Source organism: Triticum dicoccoides, chromosome 3B, assembly GCF_002162155.2.
Source record: "Triticum dicoccoides isolate Atlit2015 ecotype Zavitan chromosome 3B, WEW_v2.0, whole genome shotgun sequence".
Lineage (NCBI taxonomy): Eukaryota > Viridiplantae > Streptophyta > Magnoliopsida > Poales > Poaceae > Triticum > Triticum dicoccoides.
Window position 1 is genome coordinate 125,493,127 of NC_041385.1, and position 14,016 is coordinate 125,507,142.

Here is a 14,016-nt window from a genome sequence, read left to right on the forward strand (position 1 = left end):
GGTGCGGTACCCGGAGTGGCTGGCAAACCCAGTTATTGTCCCCAAGAAGGGGGGAAGGAGCGCATGTGCGTCGACTTCACCAACCTAAACAAGGCTTGCCCCCAGGACCCCTTCCCGCTCCCGTGCATCGACCAGATCGTCGACTCCACCGCCAAGTGTGACATGTCGTGCTTTTTAGACGCCTTTTTAGGCTACCACCAGATCAAGACGGTTGTGCAAGATGTGGAGAAAACGGCATTCTAGACCCCCTGTGGGGTGTACTACTACACCTGCATGCCTTTCGGGCTGCGTAATGCTGGGGCCACCTTTCAGCGGTTAATGCACACTGCTTTGGGCCAATAGCTCGGGAGGAACGCTAAGTCTTATGTTGATGACATAGTGGTGAAGTCTCGGGAGGCAAAGACCCTGATCGAGGACCTGAAGGAAACATTTGCCAGCCCACGCAAGGTGGACCTGTGGCTCAACCCCGAGAAGTGTGTGTTCGGAGTCCCATCTGGCAAGCTGCTGGGTTTCCTGATGTTGCATAGAGGAATCGAGGCCAACCCGGGAGAAAGTCAATGCTATATAAGACATGAGCCTGCCACAGACACCCAAGGAGATGCAGAAGCTGGCGGGCTGCATGACCTTGCTGGGGCGTTTCATCTCCAAGCTGGAGGAACGTCCCCTCCCATTCTTCAAGCTGATGAAGAGGAAAGGGCCGTTTGAGTGGACCCCTGAGGCTGACGCGGCCTTCCAAGACCTCAATAGATACCTCACCAGCCCACCAGTGATGGTGGCGCCACACCCCCTCGAGCCCTTGGTGCTCTATTTGGCCGCCACGCCTCACTCTGCCAGTGCCGCCCTGGTAGCGCTAAGGGAAGAGCGCCCGACCAAGGATCCTCAGCAGGGCGCCTCGTCACCAAGCATGGCACAGCAGCCTCGGGATGGCACTCCTGAGGCTTTAGCTGACCCAACAACCAATGTCCCTCCTGAGGCCCAAGCCGACCCTTTAGCTGGCGGGGCTCCTAAGGCTAAGGCTCATGAGGCCGCGGCTAATGTGGTAGGTGATGAGACCCCTAAAGGCCAGCATCCTCAAAAGATACAAGACCCCGCCAATACCTCCTCTCTCATCGAGCATCTGGTCTACTTCGTCAGCACGGTGCTACGAGAGGCATGAGCGCGCTACCCCATGCCTCAAAAGCTTTTGCTCGCACTCCTCGTCACCTCCCGAAAGCTGCGCCACTACTTCCAGGGCCACCCCATCAAGGTCTTTTCAGCCTACCCACTAGAGAGGGTACTCCGGAGCCCTAACGATGCCGGAAGGGTCGCAGAGTGGAACATCGAGCTTCAGGCGTTCCAGCTGGAGTTCAGCACCACCAGAGTCATCAAGGGCGCGACCCTCGCAGATTTTGTGGCAGAATGGACCGATGTCCCTGACCGCGGAATATGCGAGGATCGCTCCCTCTTGCCCGGAGACGAGGCGCCGAACGGATGGATCATGTACTTCGACAACGCATTCACACATCAGGGCGCGGGGTCTGGAGTCGTCCTCATCTCACCGACCAAGGACAAGCTCTACTACGATGTACAACTCTGCTTCCAGCAGAGCGAAAAGGTCTCTGACAACATCGCAGAGTATGAAGGCCTACTCGCCAGCCTTAGAGCTGCGGCAGCGCTGGGGGTGAAGCATCTCACCATCAGGGGCGATTCCCAGCTCCTCATCAACTTCTCCAACAAAGAGTACATCCCAAAGGACGAGCACATGGAGGCATACCTAGAAGAGGTATGCAGAATGGAAAAATGATTCTTGGGCTTGGAATTACAGCATGTGCCACGAGGTACAAACAAGGAGGCGGACGACATCGCCAAGAGGGCATCCCTGTGGCTACCTCAGGAGCCAGGAGTTTTTGAGGAACGGCTCTTCACGCCGTCGGCAGCTCCCCCCGCTGTGGCACCAGCACCACCTTAGGAGGACCTACCCCGAGCCCCAACAACAGGCGCCCCGGCTTGCAGCCCAACCTCAGGGGTCCGCCTACTCCTCCCACTCGAGCCTCAGGAGGGGGGCTAGACCAAGGATTTCAAGATGTACCTGCTTCAGGGGACCTTCTCAGAGATGGAAGAGGATGCCAAGCGCATGGCTCGCCAGGCCACCGCATACTGCATCCAGGACGGTGAGCTGTACCGCGAAAGGCCTAATGATTGTCGATGTCAAAACCGGCGGATCTCGGGTATGGGCCCCCGAACTGTGCGTCTAAGGCTAATGGTAATAGGAGGCAGGGGACACAATGTTTACCCATGTTCAGGCCCTCTCTATGGAGGTAATACCCTACTTCCTGCTTGACTGATCTTGATGAATATGAGTATTACAAGAGTTGATCTACCACGAGATCGTAATGGCTAAACCCTAGAAGCTAGCCTATGATTATGATTGTTCTTGTCCTACGGACTAACCCCTCCGGTTTATATAGACACTGGAGGGGGCTAGGGTTACACAGAGTCGGTTACAGAGAAAGGAATCTTCATATCCGAATCGCCAAGCTAGCCTTCCATGCAATGGAGAGTCCCATACGGACACGGGATGAAGTCTTCTATCTTGTATCTTCATAGCCCAGCAGTCCGAACCACGTATATAGTCCGGCTGTCCGAGGACCCCTTAATCCAGGACTCCCTCAGTAGCCCCTGAACCAGGCTTCAATGATGATGAGTCTGGCATTGCAAGGCAGGTTCCTCCTCTGAATACTTCAAGGTAGATCTTGAACACCAGAATCCTGTCCGGCTCTGCAAAACAAATCCCACATACCATTGGAGAAAGTATAACATCCCACGAGTCCAATCTGCTGACAACTCACAATGTGATATCACGCCACGGCCCGGTCTTTATTCGAACCGTTTTTATCCCGCCCTTCCGTATTTCGAGGTGTGGTTTCATTGGCACGTCTTGTCAAAGCAGAGATCGTGTCCCCTTATCACGACATTCTCACAATGCGGGTATGGGTAACCCAATCGTGCCATCAGCATGACGCTTGGGGGAATAAGCGAGTTTTAGGGAAAATGGGGAGGCGCATGATTTCTACTTCCTTTATAAAGGGATAAGGATTGCTTCTTTCACCCACGCCTTCTCCTTCCTCTACTCATTCACTCTCGAGCTCCAGCACCCAAGCTCTCGCCTTCTCTGCCAAAAAAAAGCATTCCGAAGATGTCCGGATCTGGAGCAGGAGGCAAGTGGATGGCCTCCTCCGTCATGGAGAAGGACATAAAGAAGCTCCGGGAGGCCGGATACCTATCCAGGGAGATCAACCATAGGCTTCCGGCCAAGGGGCATATCATCCCCACCCCAGAACCCCAGGAAAGGGTAGTATTCGTCTCTCACTTCGTCCGCGGGCTGGGATTCCCCCTCCACCCATTTGTCCGCGGATTGATGCATTATTACGGGTTCGACTTCCATGATGTGGCCCCCAACTCCATCCTCAACATATCAGCATTTATCATTGTGTGTGAGGCCTTTCTCCGCATCCCACCTCATTTTGGGTTATGGCTGAAGACTTTCAATGTGAAGCCAAAGGTGGTGAGCGGCCAGCAAGCGGAGTGTGGAGGCGCTATGGTGGGCAAGATGCCCAATGTCACCTGGCCCGAAGGATCCTTTGTGGAGATGGTAAAGGGGTGGCAATCGGGGTGGTTCTACATCACCGAGCTGCGCGACACCAACTGGGCGGCGGCCCCCGCATTCCGATCCGGAGTCCCAATGCGGCTCACCTCCTGGCAAGAGAAGGGCCTAGCCTGGGGCTCTTTGGACGAGCTTACCGGGCTCCAGACGTGCATCCAGAACATGATAAGCAAGAGAATCAAGCTCGTCAACGTGATATAGGTCATGCTCATTTGCTGGATCCTTCCATGCCAACGCCGGACTCGCAATTTGTGGGAGTTTGATCCAGCCAAGCACCAGACGCTACTAGAGCTCTTCAGCAGAACACATGAAGATATCTGGAAGGTGCTTTTTAAGGCCAGCGAGAAACCACCGCCCACGACCGAGGATCGTGGGCTTAGCTCCAAGCGCCAGACTAATCCGGTAAGTTTTTACATGTTTTCCAAGGTATACCTTTCACTGGCATATTAGAGGAAGGAGTCTAAGCTTCCCCCTCGATTTATTCAGGCCTGGATAGAAATAGCAGAGCAGATTGACTGTCCGGCTCCGCTGCCTGAAGGCCCAGAAACCCCACTTCTGACGAAGATGCTGTTTCCGGCACCTTATGAGGTACCGGAGAAAAAGGCCAAGACGAAGGCCAAGGGGACCCAAGATGGTCTCCGTTGCAATGGCGCTTCGGACACAATGTCCGAAGACGCTGAGGATCGCTCCTCCACCGCTGAAGATGATGCGGAAGATGAGGAGGAAGAATAAATCCGCGCCCCCTACAGGGGGGATAAAAAAGAGGGTGGCCTCCACTCATTTGGAGGCCAAGGTGTCCAAGAAGGGGAAAGCTTCTCCTCCGGACAGTCCAGGACAACCACCGACAGCAGCCCGGAGTGGGAGCCCAGGGTCAAGCCCCTGCTAAATCATAAGTATCTGAACAAAATAATGTATCCGACCTTTTTACTGTATTGTTTTTAACGTGTTAGGTCATGCGCTTGCAGTCCGGATTGGTTAAACATCGAGCCGTCCTCCTCTTCAGAGGGGTCGCTGGACCTGTCGGCGATGGACAATGGGTCCCTTCCGATGGCCTCCTCACCCAAGGCCGCGGTCAACACCGAAGTGTTGTCTCGAAGGATCCCGAGCCAGGGAGAGGCTCAGGAGGCCGTCCCGGTGGTGCCGGAGGGTGGAACCTCGCCCGCCGAACATATGGGGGAGCAAGTCCCTGCAAAGACTGACGGTGGGGGCTATATTCAATCCGGCCCCCAACCGAATACTATTCCGGAGACCCATACGGCTCCAGATTCAGGAGAGCAACCCTTAAAGGAAGGGGCGTGCCTGTTACATCGGTGGCCCCCGTCTATCCGGAGGCGCTGGACGATTTGCTGGAAGCGCTGGGAGGCGCTTCCATTGTAGAAGAACACCGCGCCCTCATGGGTGTGGTGATTGGGAGAATTCGGTCCGCGAAAAGTGGACTGACCGAAGCATGCACGAGCCTTCTAACAAGCTCCGAGGTAAACCACTCGACTTTAAAAGGAATGTCACAGTATAGATAGTAGCCCCTGATACTCTGTCCGGTGTTCGGAAAGAAAAACCGAACAGAGGATCAAAAAACTTCGCAGGAGACTAATAAAAAATGTTTATGTGAACAAGCAGGCATCGCTGCTAGCTGCATCTGATCATACCGTGGAAGTCTCCATACTGTAGCAGAGTCTGGAGCAGGCCGAGGAAGAGCTCGGCCACGTAAGGGAGTAGTTAAATAAAGCAAAGGTATGTGTTGATTTTTATCTAAATTTAGATACAGTGAACGATTTGTTCTAACTAAAGTGTCATTTATATTTATTAGGGGCCATGACTAAAGTAAGGGCCCTTACAAAGGCGCTGGCCGAGGCCAAGGACAAGGCGGCGAAGGAGCAGACCGCATGCGAGAAGCATGATGCCCGGGTCAAGGAGGTCCAGCAAGAGCTCTAGGACGCAGTCAAAAGATGCGAGTCCTTGGAGCATGATTTTAAGGAGCAAGAGTCTGAGCTTGCCAAGGCCCGCTAGGGCGCACAAGATGCCCGAGCCGAAGCCCAGGGTGCCCTCCAGGAAATCCAGGCGGCCAGAAAGATCGCGGAGGGTAAGGCTTTTATAATGTGGAGCAAATATGTGAGGGAAAGGTTCCTTCTACTGACCCGGATTTGGAGCTCTCCAAGGGCATTTGCGCATGTGCCGCCCAGTATATCAGATGCTGCGGAATTCCATCGAACCAAAGAGGGAAGCTCTACAGAGAAGCTATTCTGGTCGTAGTACCTTGCACCATAACATCCGGTGCCTTTTAGCGACCAGCTGAAGCAACTGGTCGAGCTGCATAAGGCGGCCGAACTAACCATGAAGGATATGATAATCAGGCTATGGCCTGTCGAAGCTATTCCTAGCAGCTACTTCAGACTCGTGAAGCGGCTAGTCAGTGCATGTCCTTGGCTTGATGCCATTAAGCGGTCTATCTGCATTGAAGGTGCACGGATGGCCCTCGCCCGCGCCAAGACGCACTGGGCGAAGGTGGATGCCGCGAAGTTGATGACCGAAGGACAGCCCGAAGGCAAGGAGCACCGCAAGCCCGAGTTGTATTATAATAGTGTCATGGAGGGGTCCCGCCTTGTGGCGGAGCAATGTGCTAAGGATATCATATTCCCATGAGTACACTCATGTTTATCCTGTCCTGTAATATGAAACAGTTCAGTTATGTAGTGTAAAGTTTGTTTAAAGCTACACCTCCCGTGCGACCGTTTTAATAAATCTGAGAAATGCCAGTCGTCGGCTTCTGCCCCCATGTAGGTAGTACGGGGGTGTTCGGGATAAATATAAACACTCTTTATCCAAGGTTTTGGTCCTTTAAGGAGGTGTTTAGCGCAACGAACTAGGCAATCAGACTATTCAGCTTTATGTTTCTCACTTAGACATAGGAGTTTGACGAGACAAACTTGGGCGTAGCCCCTGGTGTTCGGAAGACCAAATTTGGGGCTCTATATACGCTTAATCGGATAAAAACCGATTCATCGCGTGATGCGGAAAAAAATCACTAAAGATTTGTAACCTCTCGAACAGCTCACCAGCTCTCGCCGCATCATGACAGTCAGTTTTCGGCTTTGTCTACTGAGGTGTCCATCTAGAAGAACCAGGACACAATCGCAGTAGTTCTCCCTTTACTACCCTAGCCTATATAGCGGAATGTAGGGTAGCAAGCACAGGAGTCGGGCAACCCAACTATTGACCCAAGACATGATTCGGAGCCGATGCATATAATGCTACAGTTCGGGGTGCCGAAATACCGTAAAAGTATTCGGACTTTCTTGCCGTGTTATGGGGCATAACAAAGCCCCTGGCGAATTAAGTCGTACCAGAGTGCACGGGTGCAAATGATAAAAATATATACAAAGAAAGGAAAAAAATTAAGTAATAAGCTGATGCTGCAAATATAGAGCCGCAAATTATTTTCCATTATATTTTAACTAATACGTCAAGGCGTACTTGTACAAGTAGTGCAATAAGCAATAGGGCTATTTGACATGCCATGACCAAGGGCAGGTTGTGTGCAGGTTTTAAGATAGGTATACCAATCATTAGCAGAGACCACCTGCGAAATCCCTTGCACGTTTAAGCCTTTTGCCTTCTTGGTGTATACCTCTTCCTGATAGGTCCGATGATCAGGTTGTCCGGGAAAGAGGACAGAAGAAAGAAACCTAAAAAGAAAAGGAAATAGTGAAAGTATTTGGATCCAGGAGCGGTTGAGCCGTATTGTGGACCCTGGTCTAGCTGCGCCTCCGTCCATGGCCACGGTATTTTGAGTGCGTAATTATGTACGCGCGACACAAATGTCGCCGCGTGGTTGAGACTGGGACGGAGGCTGAATTGCTAGTCAAGCTCTGGACGAGCCGGACAGTCCTTCTGCAGGGTAGTTCGGACTCGCTTGACGGTGTCTGGGGGATTTATTGCCGACTTGAGGTTCTGCCTAAAAAGGCTACTCTGTACTTCTGTTGCAAGGGCCGTGGTGTGCTCCTCAGTATGGAGGGAGTGTTCTGTATTTCTGTTGATTGTCATGACACCGTGTGGTCCAGGCATCTTGAGCTTGAGATAGGCATAGTGCGACACTGCATTGAATCAAGCGAATGCGGTTCATCCGAGCAGTGCGTGATAGCCACTGCGGAAGGGGACGATATCAAAGATCGATTCTTCGCTTCAGAAGTTATCCGGGGATCCGAAGACCCTAGTCTGACACCTTTAAAGGTGGTTTTTGTGGGCTTGATCCTTGAGGAATCGATACCCATTTAGCGCACTGTATCCTGATAGAGCAGGTTCAGGCTGCTTCCACCATCCATGAGGACGCGTGTTAGGTGGAATCCGTCAATGATCGAGCACTAGTGCGGCTGAACCGCCACAATGGATGCTGGTCGGATGGTCCCTTCAATCAAAACTGATCAAACAGGAGGACCACGGGTTGTATTTTGGAGTGACTGGCTCCATCGCGTAGATGTCCCTTAGCGCGCGCTTCCGCTCCCTTTTGAGGATATGGGTAGCATATATCATGTTCACCATTTTAACTTGGGGAGGAAACTTCTTCTGTCCCCCTGTGTTCGGTGGCCGGGGTTCCTTGTCATCATCGCTTTGCGACCCCTTTTCCTTGTTTTCGGCATTTAACTTGCCGGCCTGTTTAAAGACCCAACATTCTCTGTTGGTATGATTGGCTGGTTTATCGGGGGTGCCGTGGATTTGACACGGACGATCGAGTATACGGTCCAAACTAGACGGGCCCGAATTGTTTCTCTTAAATGGATTTTTCCATTGATCGGACTTGGAGCCACTAAATCCAGCATTGACGACCGTGTCTTCGGTGTTGTCGCCATTATTTTGATGCTTATGTCTGTTGCGTCGGGGCTTGCCATTGCTATCTCTGGCTTCAGATGTGCTAGATTTACTTGAGGTGCTATAGCTACGAGCTAGCCAGCTATCCTCGCCCGCACAGAAGCGGGTCATGAGCGTCGGCTGCCATGGACTTCGGCTTCTCTTGGTCGAGGTGTCGGGCAAGCCATTCGTCACATATGTTATGCTTAAAGAACGCGAGGGCTTTGGCATTCGGATAGTCGACGATCTGGTTCTTTTTAGTTAAGAACTGGATCCAGAATTTCTTGGCTGACTCTCCGGGCTGTTGGATTATATGACTTAAGTCATCGGCATCTGGAGTTTGGACATAGGTGCCTTGGACGTTGTCAAGGAATGCATCTTCCAGGTTCTCCCAACTGCCAATAGAGCTTTCGGGTAGACTGTTCAACCAGTGTCGAGCTGGTCCCTTGAGTTTTAGCGGGAGATACTTGATGGCATGGAGATCATCAGCTCGGGCCATATGAATATGGAGAAGGAAGTCCTCAATCCATACCGTGAGATCTTTTTTCCCATCATATGATTCAGTGTTTACGGGTTTAAACCTTTCTGGGAATTCATGTTCCATTACTTCATCAGTGAAGCATAGGGGGTGTGCGGTGCCTCTATGTCGGGCCACGTTGCGACGCAGCTCGGATGAAGCTGGTCTGCGGTATTTGGCTGGACGGGTTTGTATTTGTTATATCCGGCATGGTGGTTGTCGTCACATATTGGGGCACACCCCCGCGATCCATAGATCGATCTGGTCTGGCCTGCTTTGTTCTCCAAGTCGTACCGCAGGTCATGTGTGTATCCCCGAGCTGTTGTGTTTCTATTTGTTCGGCGAGGTAGTGTGGCTGGTGTTCGGGCTGAGTTGCCGCTTTATCTCGGCCACGTGGTGGTCGGTCAGCCATATTATGCACTGGTGGTACAGGCTCCAGCGCCTCACCATCGAATTGAGGTAGTAGTTTATGCTTCGGGTAACTTTTGGTTGGGCGTTCGAGTCCATATTCCTTGGCTGCCAGGACCTCAGTCCATCTATCAGTGAGCAAATCTTGGTCAGCTTGAAGCTGCTGCTTCTTCTTCTTCAGGCTCTTTGCAGTGGCTATTAGCCGACGCTTAAAACGCTCCTGCTCGACAAGATCCTCAAGCACGATAAATTCTTTGTCACCGAGGCTCACCTCATCCTCAGAGAGAGGCATGTAATTGCTGTCCTCCGAGTCTTTGTTCCTGGCCTGTTCATCAGGGGTGTCTCGCCCGTCTTCCCATTCGGCCTGCTCAAAACTTGGCCTGGCGGGGTCTTCGATGTCTTTGGCATCATCCGGAGTGCTATTTTCTCTTGTGCCAGTATCACTGTTTTTTACCAAGGCATGGTTTGGAGCAGTGCCGCTGACGTCGGTGCTTCGGCTAATTCTCAGGAAGTTTATCCTCAACTGGATCCTTTTTGTCATCGCCATTGTCTTATTTGGGTGTATCCACCATGTATATGTCTTATGAGGAGGTAGTTGTCCAGCGCCCTGTGGGCGGTGGTTCCTGTTCTTCTCCGGCATCGTCGTCCATACCGTCGATGTCTTCATAGTCAAAATCAAGCATGTTGGTTAAGTCGTCGACAGTGGCTATCAAGTGGGTGGTGGGTGGGTAACGAAGTTCCTCGCCGTCCGCTTACCACTCAAGCCGGACATAGTTCGACCAGGAATCTCCTAACAAGGAGAGGGACTTCAATGAGTTTAGCACATCACCTAGGGGTGAGTGTTGGAAGAAGTCCGCGGAGCTGAACTCCAAGATTGGCACCCAGTCGGATTCACTGGGCGCGGATACACGCGGTTCGGAACCTATGGCCGGAGACGAGTCCGAAGTTCTGATGACACATGCCTCGTTGGAGGTAAGATCTGTGTTCGGCTCTAGCGCCGTTGAGTCTGCGGTCTCCGTGGTGGGGTTGAGCCTCCCATCCTCGGATGGTGCGATCTACACTGGATCTAGGGCTAGAGTGGTTACAGGCGCTATCTCCTAAGCACGGCCCGATGACAGATCTAGGTCGTGTTCATCGTGGTCGCAGGGTGCGACCGTCATGGTCTCGAATCTGTCGATGATCAAGTCTCTGCGGACATCGGCGATGTAGTTCAAGTTTCCAAACCTGACCTGATGGCTAGGGGCGTAGCTGACGATCTGCTCCAGATGGCCAAGCGAGTTGGCCTGCAGTGCGAAGCCGCCGAATACGAAGAACTGTCCGGGGAGGCAGTCCTCACCCTAGACTGTGTTATTGTAGATGATTGAAGGAGCCATCAAGCCTTATGATGACGATGCAGTGGAACTCTCAATGAAAGCACCAATGTCGGTGTCAAAACCGGCGGATCTCGGGTAGGGGGTCCCGAACTGTGCGTCTAAGGCTAATGGTAATAGGAGGCGGGGGATACAATGTTTACCCAGGTTCGGGACCTCTCTATGGAGGTAATACCCTACTTCTTGCTTGATTGATCTTGATGAATATGAGTATTACAAGAGTTGATCTACCACGAGATCGTAATGGCTAAACCCTAGAAGCTAGCCTATGATTATGATTGTTCTTGTCCTACAGACTAACCCCTCCGGTTTATATAGACACCGGAGGGGGCTAGGATTACACAGAGTCGGTTACAGATAAAGGAATCTTCATATACGAATTGCCAAACTTGCCTTCCATGCAAAGGAGAGTCTGCTACGTCTTGACCTTGCGTTGGTTTTCCTTGAAGAGGAAAGGGTGATGAAGCACAGTAGCATAAGTATTTCCCTTAGTTTTTGAGAACCAATGTATCAATCCAGTAGGAGGCTCCTCACAAGTCCCTCGCACCTACACAAACAAACAAAGAACTCACAACCAACGCAATAAAGGGGTTGTCAATCCCTTCACGGCCACTTGCGAAAGTGAGATCTGATAGAGATAATATGATAAGATAAATATATTTTTGGTATTTTATAATATAGATTGGAAAAGTAAAGATGCAAATAAAAGTAGATTGAAATCTTATATGATAAAAGATAGACCCGGGGGCCATAGGTTTCACTAGTGGCTTCTCTCGAGATAGCATAAGTATTACGGTGGGTGAACATATTACTGTCGAGCAATTGATAGAAAATCGAATAATTATGAGATTATCTAGGCATGATCATGTATATAGGCATCACGTTCGTGACAAGTAGACCGACTCCTGCCTGCATCTACTACTATTACTCCACATGTCGGTGTCAAAACCGGCGGATCTCGGGTAGGGGGTCCCGAACTGTGCATCTAGGCGGATGGTAACAAGAGACAAGGGACACGATGTTTTTACCCAGGTTCGGGCCCTCTCGATGGAGGTAAAACCCTACTCATGCTTGATTAATATTGATGATATGGGTAGTACAAGAGTAGATCTACCACGAGATCGGAGTGGCTAACCGTAGAAGCTAGCCTATGGTATGATTGTTGTTCGTCCTACGGACTAAAACTCTCCGGTTTATATAGACACCGGAGAGGGCTAGGGTTACACAGAGTCGGTTACAATGGGAGGAGATCTTCATATCGTATCGCGAAGCTTGCCTTCCATGCCAAGGAAAGTCCCATCGGACACGGGACGGAGTCTTCAATCTTGTATCTTCATAGTCCGGGAGTCCGGCCAAAGGTCTTAGTCCGGCCATCCGGACACCCCCTAATCCAGGACTCCCTCAGTAGCCCCTGAACCAGGCTTCAATGACGACGAGTCCGACGGGCAAGTTGTCTTCGGCATTGCAAGGCGGGTTCCTCCTCCGAATATTTCATAGAAGATGTTGAACACCAGGGTAGTGTCCGGCTCTGCAAAATAAGTTCCACATTCCACTGTAGAGAGAATATTATTTGCGTTAATCGGATCTGCTGACGTATTCCGTGGCGTGACATCATGCCACGGCCAGGTTTTTATTCATTTTATTGTTCCACCTCAGCGCGTTTAGCGAGGCGGTTTCCTTGGCACGTCTTGTCAAAGCAGAGATCGTGTCCCCTTATTCCGGGATTCTCATCAATACGGGTGTGGGTAACCCAACCGCGTCATTAACCGCGGCGCTTGGGAGATAAGCGAGTTTTATCAGGCCGGTGGGGGGCTCGTAGTTTTGGCCGCCCATATAAGGGGATAAGAATCCGCCCTTTCCATTCACGCCTTCTTCCTCCTCTGCTTATCCGTCCCTGCGCGCTCAAGCTCCAGCGCCCAAGCCCACACTTCCCACCTCAACCTTCTCCAACCATGTCCGGAGCGGGAGGTAGATGGATGGCCTCCTCCGTTACGGAGGGGAAAATCAAAAAAATGAGGAAGGACGGATACTTGTCTAACGACATCGCGCACCGGCTTCCAGATGTGGGGCAACTCATCCCACCCCCATGCCCCATGAGAGGGTTGTTTTTCTTCTCCATTTCCTCCGCGGACTGGGTTTTCCTCTTCACCCGTTCGTCCAGGGGCTCATGTTCTACTACGGCCTGGACTTCCACGATCCGGCCCCGAACTTCATCCTCAATATCTCGGCATATAGCGTCATGTGTGAGGCCTTGTTCCGCATCCAACCCCACTTTGGCCTATGGCTGAAGATCTTCAGCGTCAAGCCGTAGGTCATGAAAGGCCGACAAGCGGAATGCGGAGGTGCTATGGTGGGCAAGATGGCCAACGTCACTTGGCTCGAGGGTGCCTTCGTGGAAACCATCAAAGGGTGGCAATCGGGGTGGTTTTATATCACCGAGCCGCGTGACCCTAAGTGGGCAGCGGCCCCCAAATTTTGATCCGGCATCCCCACCCGGCTCACATCTTGGAAAGAGATGGGCCTGTCGTGGGGAAATCCGGAAGAGGTGACCGGACTCCAAACCTGCGTCCGAGACCTGGTGACCAAGAAGCCCAAGCTTGTCAACATGGTCCAGGTCATGCTCTTCCGCCGGATCCTCCCGTGTCAACGACGGGACTTCAATTTGTGGGAGTTCGACCCGGCCCAGCACCAGACTCTATCCCGGCTCTTCGAAATGAAGCACGAGGATGCCTGGAAGGTGCTTTTCAAGAGTTCCGAGGTCTCCCCTCCCGTCACCGAGGATCGCGGATTCTGCGCCAAACGTCAAGCCTCTGAAGTAAGCTTACATTTAGTCCCTTACGGGATACCCGAATTTCATAGTGTGACTTTATGTGGGATCTAAACTCCCGTTCCTTTGATAGGACTGGAAGAGGACATCTGGACAGTTTGACTGTCCGGCTCCTTTGCCCGAAGGCCCAGCAGACACACAATTAGCAAAGCTACTGGTTCCAGCACCTCGCGTGGTGCCGGAGAAGAAGGCCAAGGAGAAGGCCACGGGGACCCGAAAGAGTTCCCGGTGCCCGATGGCGTCGGAGTTGCCCGACAACCCCAACGCACCCTCCGCCTCCGAAGACGAGGAGGAGTAAGAAGAAGAAGAAGCCTCTCCCCCTCCAACAGGGGGAGGAACAAAAAGAAAGGCCGCCCCAACTGGGGAAGCCGGAGGTTCCAAGAAGGGGAAGACCCTTCTGCCGGACTAC